We start from the raw sequence: 12,806 nt of genomic DNA on the forward strand, positions 1-12,806 counted from the left end.
AAATTCCTCTCTTTTGGGCCTTGTGTGAGAGTTGGGAGCCATAGAAGTGGGTACGACATACTGAACCCAGCACCCCCTCACACAAACCACCCCAATTGTGAAGGCCCATTTGCCTGATTTGAATTACTGTACTAGGTTAATTAAACTAGTTTAACCTAATAAAATTGATTAGCAACATAATTAATTTCATTTATTTTGAAATTAATTTAAGAAAAATATAGTTTAAGGAATTTTATATTCTAAGCTAAACTATATGTATTTTCTTGTATTTAATTAAATATAGAATTATAACCATCTAGATTCTTTCTGGAACTTAATTTAAATTTTTCATTAAATATTCCTATTTAAGTTGATATTTAGTTATCTTCAACTAACCAACTTAAATCTGAATATCTTTTGAATTTCAAATTTCAAAATTAAGTTGAGGAATTTTAGGCATTGGTTATTAAGATTCTTTAGATATTTTTTAAGTTAATATCTTTTCGAATATTAACTTAAAATGGAATATTTTCAAATTAAGTGGTTACAACTTAATTTTTGATATTTAATTAAATTTAAATTTGAAAAATATTTAGGTTTTAGATTTTTTCTAATACGACTTAAATTAGATATTTTTTCAAATTTTGTGGAAAAGATACTTAGTCAAATAATATATTTTCTAGATAGTTATTTCTAGACTACTTATTATTTCTAATATTAAATAGGAAAATATTATAAATTGTGAAATTAATTATTTATATAATTAATTTTGGTACAATTTATTTTAAGTATATTTTTCCTAGTATTAAACTAGAGATTAATAATTAAGCCTTCTCTACACTTAATTATTTATTTCTTGAATTTAATACATTTAATTAATTTGAAAATAAAATATCTAAGTTGATTTAATCATCATACTTAAATATTTCTTTTTCATGACATTTAATTAAAAAGAAAATTATTTTTAGTTGAAATTTAATTTTTCAACTAAATTTAAATAATTTTCAAAATATATTTATTTTTTATTTTATTAATCAATTTTCGAAATTGCATTTCTTAAATGCTAGAATTTCGAATTTTATCTTGAAAAATAGATTAAGTTGTAAATTAATTATTTATTTTAATTAATTCTTGGATCAACTTAAATCAATGATTTTTTCATTTATTGATTAATTTAAAATAAATTAAATTAAAGTATATTATTAGAAATTGAATTAATTAGTCAAAGAAAATCTAGATAGATTATATTTTTGCTTGAAGTATTTTTCTAGTGTATTTAATTAAATAGAAAATTAATATTTAAGTTGATTTTCATCATCATACTTAAATATTTGAAATTTTTCTTATATATTTAATTAAATAGGAAAATTATATTTTTTGTTGTAAATTAATTTTATTAATTAATTTTGGGCCAACATTAAATTAGAATAATTTTTCCAGGATTTATTTTTTTTATTTTAATATGCATTTTTCGAAAATTGTATTCTTATATACTTTAATTTTTCGAAATGCAATATATATTTATAGAAAATTAAATTTGAGTTGTAAATTAATTTAAATTAATTTTGTAACAACTTAAATTGAATATTTTTCTAAATATTTATTGGAAATTATTACTAAGATGGAAATAATTCATATTATTTCATATCCATCTAAGTAAAATTTATAAATATTAAATTAAAATTTATATTTAGAATTTTTCATTCTAAATTGGAAATTTTAATTAAATAAATATATATTTAAAATAAATAGAATAAATAAAGAGAATCAAAGAAAATACAACTCACTTTAAATAATGAGCTTGATTATTATTAAGATATTCGATCTCCATTGTTGGTCTTACAAAAGTTAAATGTTTTCAATATAACCTCGAGACGCTAGACTTCGTCCCCCTATGGATGGTTATTCGTTGAACGCATTTAACACCGTAAGATTTCATTTGATAAGTGTTTTGTAAGTTTTCGTCTCTATTAGACTCTCCCCTACGGTGACTACTTAGAGATAAACTTATGAAACATGAAACAATGGTAGAAGCTCATAAAATGAGAATAACCTTGACTCTCGCCTACCGGGACAACGTTGGATTCTTATTTTGATCGAATAAAAGGTTGCTAGAATGGTTTCTATTTTAGATGAGCTGACAACTCTATTCAATAAATGATGCTTTGACTCTCGCCTACCGGGACACTGTATCAGTTTGTTGAAAACCTTGGAAATTATTTAGGATTGTATGTTTTAGTATTTTCACTAGTCATTCCTACTTGCTATATGCTTATAATTTCTGAATTGTGTATGAATTTATATTGAACCATGTTATTTTCTGTTATTAAGTTGTAGTTTAATTTCGAATCTTCATTGTTGGTCTAACTTGGCTTGTTTATCTAATGAGATAAATCCCTAGTGGATTTTCACCATTAGACATACATAATAGTGTTAGATTTCGAAAGATAAATATTGTACATGCGACATCTAGCTGTTCATCAATTGATGACACCTTAGACTAGTATTTTTACGATATGAAACAAGAAGATTATATAAATAAGATTACTTTGACTTTCGCTAATCGAAGCATCGTTGGATTCTTATTTTAAACGAAATTATCCTAATTCCTCTTAGCTTATTCATTTCGAATTAGCTTTCAAAACATATCATTGGATGAATGGTCTATAAATCATTTCATGTCATTTTATATGACGCATATGATTATAATCCCGAAATTCTATTCCCAATTGATATAAATCCTCAATCTTAGAAATCTCCTACTTGTATGGGCAAATCTGACTTAGAGTTTGTATTAGTAGTCTTTGGTCCAAGATAGAATTACTCATTATATTTGGTATAAATTTAAGTCTTTGACTTTAATTTTAGATTCCAAATAGAAATTTTCTTAAATTTCTAATTCCAGAATCACAATACGATTACACTTTCTCAAGTGTTTAATATCCATCTTTTATTAATGGATTAAAAACCGTATGGAATGTGAGTTAGGTATTCTGTGACCAGGATCCACTTGAAGTATTCTAAGAACTCTTTGATGTAACTAAACCTATATCATCCAAAGACACTACCACATTTTTTTTAATCTATGGCATTTGTATCTTGTTCATAGTGGTTTTGACAAGATCAATCTCTGCAAAGAGTTAATATGCCTATATCCACTGAAAGTAGTTCATCTCATTCGCAGATGGATGTACATTCAGGGGTGGATATGAGTTTTTCGTTGTATTCTTAGAACGATAACTCTAGATTATACCTTATGCAAAGAAATTTGAAATGTTTGAAAAATTTCATCAATTTCTAGCAATGGTTAAACACCATTAAGGTATGTGGTTAAAGATCTTGCGAATCGATAGGGGTGGAGAAATAGTTAGTAGATATGCAGTTCAAAGATCATTACATTGATTTTTGAATTATATCCAAACTTACCTCCCCAGAAATTTCGAGTTGCATGTTGATGATTAGTTACTAGTCGTTGCCTAATTCCTTCTATGGTAATACAATTTCAGAATGATGTAATGGTTGTATACTTAATGTAAATCATTACTAGATTCATGGATGACCTAATCAAAATCTTAAGAAAAGCTAGAACCATTAACCATGGTTTGTTAGCTATTCTAAGTGATTAGGGGTGGACCATCCCATTGTCAATAGATAAGAAAGTTTTTGTTCAAACAAATACTACTTTTCTAAGATAATGACTAAGTCTGAAAACAAGTAGCAAATAAAGGAGATATTTAATTCTTGATTCCAAAAGTGTTCTATCATCTTATATAACATATGATGATCCCACTGCCTCTGTTGTCTTGTCACAACCGAAGAGATCAATACCATTTAGTTTTCTTAGACATAATTCACGGTGCCTTGTCGTAGTGGGAGAGTTTCTAGGAACTCACCTTCTTATGACTTGGGAGACACTAGTGATTAAAATCCATTGTGAGTTTAAACAAGTAATGGATTGTCAAGATAAGAAACTAAGAAGAAAGCCAATAGAACTATGGTTTAATCCATTCACATGGAGTAACCTAAAGTTTTCTATTACAAGGACATAAAAGGAAATTTTAGTTAATAAGTCTATTCTATGGACTTAACAAACTTCCTGTTCCTAGCATTATAGGTTTGAGTTTATCTAAACCTATGGCTTATGGTATACCTGGTAATTACTTACTCTAATGCAAGCAACTTACTTTAGTAAAATGCTGAAGCATTTTCTTTCTAATGGCAATCTATAGAAGCTTCACAACTTCTTAGGTATAGATTTTATTTATCTAAGGAAAAGTCTTAACTATTCCGAAAAGATGAAGCCATGAAAGAATTTCTTATATCAACAGTGAGAGGTCTTAGATATGCTTTTGCATGCCTTAGACCAGACATCTGCTGTTGAGTGGGAGTAATGAGTAGGTATCAGATTAATCCAGGAGAAGAACATTGGAAGACAATCAAGTAAATTTTAAGATTAAGAAGAGGAACTATATGTTAGTCTATAAGGGTGTGTTTAAAACTCTTAGACTACACCATATCAGATTTCGAAATTTGCCTATGTGCTAGTAAATCTTTCTGATAAGATGGTGGTTACTCTGGGGGTGGAATAGTGATTTTGGAGAAGTGTAAAAACCTATCTGAATTCTCTAAGTCTACCAGAGAGAGACTGAATGTTAAAGCTGCAGGAAAGTTACTTATTCAGTCTAAGGAAAGTTCTATACATCTTTGGCACCATTCCAAATTGCCTTAAACTACTAGTGTTAATTTCCTGATTAACCAAAAGTAGTTGCCAAAGGTATAGAATCCAGTATCCCAAGAGAGTAGACATATAGAGAGGAATTTCACATTATCAATGATTTTGTGATTAAAGGAAGAGTAATGGTGGAGAAAAGGTTGTGGTTAATTCAACCTTTCAGATCCTATTACGAGGAGTTTACTACTACTACACTTGATTTGTATATCAAGGTGTTGAGATTATTTGAAACGCACTTTTTGTTTTATATTAGTGCAAGTGGGAGTTTGTTGGGTTTTATGCCCTAAATAAAACTCATTTCAATATAATCAGATTTACTTATTAATATAGATCAGAAATAACATTTAATGTTGCATGGTTCACATGATTTATTTCATGATTATATGTACATAATGTATAAATTCATCTGAAACCCTTTTCACATACTTGATCCTGTTTATTGTGCCGTCAACACATTGGAAAGTAAACATGACTATGTGAATAAAGTTTCCTAGATTTATCAGACACAGGGTTTTACTGATATGATAATCTACAACAAGAGTTTACTTGTATTTGGAGAAATACTATGTTCTTTCTAGAACATTGGTTAAAGTAAAGCTCAGGTTGGATGCATGGAGTATGCATCGGAAGGGACCGATATTGAACTTTGACTTAGATTTATTAAACTTACCGTAATATCTATTTAAGTCAATATCGCCTAGTTGATCCTAGATCAAATGATCTTAATCCTGATATGATTAGGCTCAATCTTGAAAGGCTATTCGTGTTCTTTGATTTGTTAGTTAAGCCTACTTTTAGGTCAGGGTGATACGTACATTTTGGGAACACGGTAGTGCAATTGAGTGGGAGCGCTATCATAAACATGGAATCTATAGCTTCTATCTGGCGAATAGTAAGCAAAGGATGATCTCCTTCGAGCTTGACCAAACGAACATAAATGGTGGAGTACTCATTTCACATAAGCTGAAATATCATTTATACGGGGTCAAGTTGTTTTAAGGAATAAATACATTGTAGGGTGTAACGGTAATTTAATCCCTTTACAGTGTAGATCATTCATATAGAGGATCATTGATCACATTAGGATTATAACAATGGATAACTAATGATGTGTCTATATGGTGGAACATATAGAGCATTCTATATACTGGGAGTGCAATTCTAAGTTCTATGCGTGGATTCAACGAAGAATTAATAAGTTAGTGAATTTTAGTGCTAAATTCTTGATCTACTTATTGGAAGCTCGGTTATATAGACCCATGGTCCCCCCACTAGTTGAGATAATATTGCTTGTAAGACTCATGTAATTGGTTTTGATTAATCAATTATAATTCTCAAATTAGACTATGTCTATTTGTGAATTTTTCACTAAGTAAGGGCGAAATTGTAAAGAAAGAGTTTATAGGGGCATATTTGTTAATTATGATACTTTGTATGGTTCAATTAATAAATATGATAAATGACAATATTATTTAATAATTATTTATAGTTATTAAATAGTTAGAATTGGCATTTAAATGGTTGAATTAGGAAATTGGCATTTTTGAGAAAATCAGATACAAAAGGTGTTAAAATTGTAAAATTGCAAAAAGCAAGGCCCAATCCACTAAGTTTAGGGCCAGCCACTTTTGTAGGAAATTTAAACTGATTTTTTCATTATTTTAATGCCATATAATTCAAATCTAACCCTAGTAGGAATGCTATAAATAGATAGTGAAGGCTTCAGGAAAATTACACTTTTCTTCTGACTTTTTCTATTCAGAAAAACTGAGCCTTCTCTCTCCCTATCTTTAGCTGACCACTCTCTCTCTTCTTCCTTAGAATTTCGAAATCCTTAGTGATTTGAGTAGTGCCCACACACATCAAGTGATACCTCAATCATAGTGAGGAAGATCGTGAAGAAAGATCATCAGCAAAGGAGCTTCAGCATCAAAGATTCAGAGAAAGAGATCCAGGTTCAGATATTGATAATGCTCTGCTACAGAAAGGAATCAAGGGCTAGATATCTGAACGGAAGGAGTCATATTATTCCGTTGCACCCAATGTAAGGTTTCCTAAACTTTATATGTGTTTAATTTATCGTTTTAGAAAGTTCATATTTAGGATGTTAATAAACATACTTGTGAGTAGATCTAAGATCCTGGTAAAATAATTTCCAACAGGCAGCCCAATCAGCATCACAATATGCTTCAAGATGAAGATTGGAGACTTTGTTGAGTTGAAGACCATAGTCAAGAGTGCCTGCCAAATATCTGAGAATTTGTTTTACAGCAACCCAATGAGATTGAAGAGGATTATGCATAAATTGACAAACTTTATTGACACTAAAAGCAATATCAGGTCTAGTGATGGTAGCATATTGTAAAGCACCAACAATAGACCTGTATGTAGTAGGATCAAGCACAGGATCACTGCCATAGTTTGACAATTTTAGGCCACTATTCATTGGAGTGCTATGAGTTTTGGCACCTTGCATCTCAGCTTTGCAGAGCAAATCTTGTATATACTTCTTTTGAGAAAGAAGAATACCAGTGGCTGTTGGAATGGCCTTAATGCCAAGAAAGTAGTTCAATTTGCCAAGATCCTTTAGAGCAAATGACTTGTGTAACCTGGCTATCAAAGTAGAGACTAAAGCTTCATTAGACCCAGTTATCAAAATATCATCAACATATACTAGAACATACAAGCAACATGAAGAATCTATTTTGACAAAAAGGGAATGATCGGTTTTGGCTGAAGTAAAACCAAGAGAGAGTAAAACAGAAGACAACTTATCAAACCATGCTCTTGGGGCCTGCTTTAGACCATAGATAGCCTTTTGAAGCTTGCAAACTTTGTTAGGAGCTGAAGGATCAACAAAACCAGGTGGCTGTACCATATAAATTTCCTCTTGTAAATCACCATTCAGAAAGGCATTATTGACATCTAATTGCCTAACTGTCCAACCTTTTGTGATAGCTATAGTGAGCACAATTCGGATAGTAACTGGTTTAATAACATGGCTAAATATTTCATTGAAATCATAGCCTTCTTGTTGATGATAACCTTTTGCCACTAGCCTTGCTTTGTATTGAACAACATTGCCTTCTTCATCTTCTTTAATTCTATAGACCCACTTGCACCCTATTGGTTCTCTACCCTCTGGAAGATGGACTAGAATCCAAGTCTTATTCTTGAGTAATGCAAGTCTTTCAACATCCATGGCTTTAAGCCATTTTTCATTTTTTCATTGCTGCATTCACGGTTTTGGGATAAAGAGAGGCCATTAAAACCTTTGGTTTTCTAATTCCTGACTTGGCTCTAGTACACATGGGATGTTGATTGATCACTGGTGGATTAATGTTGGAACCCGATGCAACAGTGGCAGCTGTAGCATTATGTGTAGTGATGGTAGGTGTTGTAGGAATAGTGTTTGTACCAACAGAAGGTACTATTGCATTGGTGGGGACAAAAGAAGAAGGGGCAGTACCTGTAGGTTGTTCAACGGGTGGAATAGTTGGCTGAATAGGTGAAGGAATAGTTGATGGTTGTGTGGATGGGACAAAAGCCACAGTAGGTGGGATAGAGATAGATGAAGGACTGGCATTGGGAGTGGTGACATTGGGAGAGAGGGTTTGAACCGTGTCATTGAGAGTATTAAAAGAAAAGAGAGGAGTCGTTTGTACTGTTGTACTATTAGTAGGTATGGTAGAGTGAAAAGCTAAAATAGCAAATGGGAAGATGTGTTCATCAAATAGGACATCACGTGATATGTATAGTCTACCATCCTTGGAAAGACACTTGTACCCTTTGTGGGACAAGCTATACCCAAGAAAGACATAAGGAGTAGACCTATAATTGAGTTTGACTTTATTATAATGCCTAAGATTAGGATAACACAAGTACCCAAAAACTCTTAACATTGTGTAATCTGGTTTGACATGAAATAGTAATTCCAAAGGTGTGCTAAAATTGAATTTGGGTGTAGGCATTCTATTGATAAGAAAAACAGCAGTGCGATAAGCCTCATCCCAATACTTAAGAGGTAAGGATGCTTGAGCTAAAAGGGTTAAACCACTCTCTACTATATGTCTATGTTTTCGTTCAGCTACCCCATTTTGCTCATGTGTGTGAGGACAAGACAACTTGTGAATTATCCCATGTTCTTTTAAAAGATTGGTAAAAGCTTGATATTCCCCACCCCAGTCAGATTGAAGCTTTTTGATTTTGAAGCCTAGTTGTAATTCAACTTGTGCCTTAAAGGTAATAAAAGTTGGTAATGCCTCACATTTTGTTCTTAACATGTAAATCCAAGTGTGTCTTGAATAAGCATCTATAAAACTGATGTAATACTTGTATCCACTAGATGATACAATAGGGGCAGGACCCCACAAATCAGAGTGCAAAAGCTGTAAAGGTTCAATATATTTAGTAGTGGAAATAGGAAAGGGAAACTTATGATGTTTACCTAAACAGCAAGAAGCACATAGATCTGAAAAATTGGCATCAATTTTATTGCTTATTTTGATATTACAAGTTGATAGAGCACTTTGTACAATTTGAGCAGTAGGGTGCCCTAGTCTATTATGCCAAAGTGAAAAAAGAGAGTTTCTAGGTGGGATAGAGGTACTGTTACATTGATCTTTATTGTGTTGGTCAATTTGAGAGTTTGACTCGGTTTGGGAGTTGGTACATCTTTTGGTTGTGGCAAGACTTTGAAGTTGAAGAGAGACAAACTTGTAAAGACCTTGATCAAGCTTCCCAACCAACAAGGTCTTCTGAGTTGCCTGATCTTTGACACAACAATGAGAAGGGTGAAATTCAAAATAAACATTGTTATCTTTGGCAAATTGAGACACACTAAGAAGATTCTTGGTTATGTGAGGCACATGTAAAAGATTATTTAAGACAAGTTGGTGTGAATGAAAAGGAGAAAGGATAAAGGTTTTACCAATGTTGTGGATGTTGAGACCAGATCCATCACCCATGTGAATTTGCTAATCTCCTGCATATTCAGTAGAATACATCAAATTGTGGGCATTAGGAGTGAGGTGATGAGTGGCTCCAGAATCAGGATACCAACTATTGTCTTGAACCACTTCAGGAGAGGCATAGAGATGAGAACATTCAGCAAGATTTGCACTACCCGAGAATCCTTGGAAAGTTTCTGGACCCGTGAATGACTTATCAAACCTGTAAAAACACTTGTGTACAGTATGGCCTAACTTGCCACATAATTGACATTGCATTTTCTGACCCCATGCTGTGTATTGGCTACGGCCTTGCATTTGTCCACCCCTGTTGGAATGCATGTGTCCACGGCCAGCCATGGTTCCTCGAGTTGGAACTTGCAGATGAGAACCAAAACCAGGTGGAGGATGATTGGCCGAGTAAGAACCCGATGCACCCCTGAACACACCAAATTGAGATGAAGAATTAGAGGAAGGATAATAAGGAGAAGAGAATGTACCTCTACCACCTGTAAAAGGTTTTGTGAGAGCCAAATTGGCTTCTGGTTTATTGATATCAAGATCCACTGAATCTTTATCCAATCTAACTTCTTGAGCCATGAGTAATGCCTCAATTTCAGCAACTGTATAGGTGTCCAGTCTAGTATTGACAGAGGTAACAAACACGTTATACTCACTAAAAAGACCATTAAAGATCGCTTCTATGTGATCTTGAGCAGACATTGGATGTCCAATAGAGGCAAGAAGATCAACAGTGCTCTTGATTTTCCACAAGAAATCATTGAGTGAGCCCTTCATTTTGGAATTTTTGAGTTGTGTTTTGTATTTACCAACATTTGCTCTGTTCAAAGTCGTGTAGTATGTACTGAGAGTCTCCCAAATTTGTGCAGCTGAGTCACATCCAACCATGCGAGTGAGTGTTTTCTCTGACATCGATGAAAGCAACCAAGAAACAAGGATACTATCTTGCTGATCCCAGATTTCATACTCAGGGGAATGTCGATTGAGGATTTGATCTTCATTGGTGAGGAATTTTGGAGGAGCACTTGTATGATCAAGATGATGCTGAAGTCGGCTTCCTTTAATGGCAGCAAACACTTGATGGCGCCAGGGGAGGTAATTGTGCTCATCCAATCGAACAGAAAGAGAATGAGAGAAAGTAACAGGTGCGGATCTAGGAAGATTGGAACCAGAAGTTTGAGACGAACCTCCATTGACAGCCATGAACGAAGGCTTGAGCTTGAAGACGACAGACGAAAGCAAAAACCAGAAAAGGAAAGAGAAAGAATTAGCTCTGATACCATGTAAACAATAGAGAAATAGAATGAAAGAAATGAATTCTGTATGTTGTATTGAATAGCCAATAACCAAGTTTATATACAAGAGAAAGGAAAGACTTAAAACCACAACTGAACCAATACAACAAACTATAACAGAATTGGTTAAAAACCAGATAACAGAATAACAGAAAGTTAGTTGTATAAACCAACTAACTCTTTTTCTCTTGACACTAATAACATTTGGTATACTTTTCTACTCTTTCTCAATTGTTCATACATTCTCTACCAAATACACATTTATTTATAGATAAATACATATATGTATACAGTCGGTATTTGGTATTTTCATAAAACAATTTTCAAAATAAACTTATAAAATATATACTGCAAAAATTTGAAAACATTGTCTTCTTTTTTTTAACTTTCTTATCAAATCTTATATTTCATGTTATTTTTATTTTTATTTTCAAATCATTTTATCACAATATTATTACTATCTTCTATAATATTTAAATTTACATAAATATTTTTATTGAAGGTTTTTTTCCTCATAATAAACATCTAATAACTATTCTACATCTTTCATTTTTAAACCGTAATTTTAAAAATAAAATACAGAAAAAATGCCAAATAAAGGAAAAATTGGGACAAAAGTCCTCAAAAAATTTATTTGATACAGATAAGTCTACAATTTCGAAAAATAGCGGTAATAGTCAATAAGCGTGAGATTCTTGTAAGTCTATTGGTTCTCTTTTTAATAGATCCATTAATTTGTCCCTAAAATGTCACGTGTTGATATCAAATTGTGACATAACTCCTTAAAAAGTTTATTTTAATGCAGATAAGTCTCCAATCTCAAAAAATTGTGACAACAGTCCAAAACTCAAGATTCTCATTAATCCGTAGGTACCTAATTTAACTGCTCCATTTGTTGTTCCAAAGAACATCACATGTTGATTTTTTATTGGTCCAATAATTAGAATTTTAATTAAAATTAATTTAAAATAAATAAATAAATAATTTTAAAAACTAATTAATTAACTTTTTTTATTTTTATCTTTCTTCTTCTTCTAATTATTTAATACATAACAAATAGTCTATATTAGCTTGTATTATAATATTTACAAAGGATTCGGGGTCAACACCAATCTCCGATCCAAACTCATACCCGGACCCAAACCCGAACCCAAACCCAAACTCGGGACCCGGGACCCGGACCCGGACCCGAGACCCAGACCTGGGACCTGGACCCGAACTCGGGAACCAAACCCGGACCCAGACCTGGATGCAGACCCAGGACCTGGGGCCCAGACTTGGACCCAGACTCGGGATCCAAACCCGGACTCGGACCCGGGACCCGGACCCGGACCCAAAACTGGACCTAGAACCTGAACTCGGGATGCGGACGCGAACGCGGACCTAGACCTGGACCAAGACCCCAGACCCGAACCCGAACCCGGACCCAGGACCCGAGACTCAGGACACGGACCTGGGACCCAGACCTAGACCCGTAGTTGGTGTTGGGATCGAGTGTATTGAAAATATATTATAACATTACATAATCTATTAATACAAGTCAATACCAAACATAGTATTGTATTACATAATACTAATACAATACAATACAATACCACAAAATCCAACACAATACAATACGGCGTACCAAACGAGCCCTAAGAAGTTATAATTATCACTCCTACGAGGAGAATGCTTTGACTGCTGAACTTGCACCTATTAAATTGGGAAATGTAATTTGCCACCAGCTTCGATTTCAATAGCAGATCATTACCTTATGGCTCTTAGTTTAATTAATTAATAGTATCACTACTGAACTATGTAATTGCAAACAAACCTTTTTCAATGTGA

The sequence above is a fragment of the Cannabis sativa genome, chromosome 3 (assembly GCF_029168945.1).
Source record: "Cannabis sativa cultivar Pink pepper isolate KNU-18-1 chromosome 3, ASM2916894v1, whole genome shotgun sequence".
NCBI classification, from domain to species: domain Eukaryota; kingdom Viridiplantae; phylum Streptophyta; class Magnoliopsida; order Rosales; family Cannabaceae; genus Cannabis; species Cannabis sativa.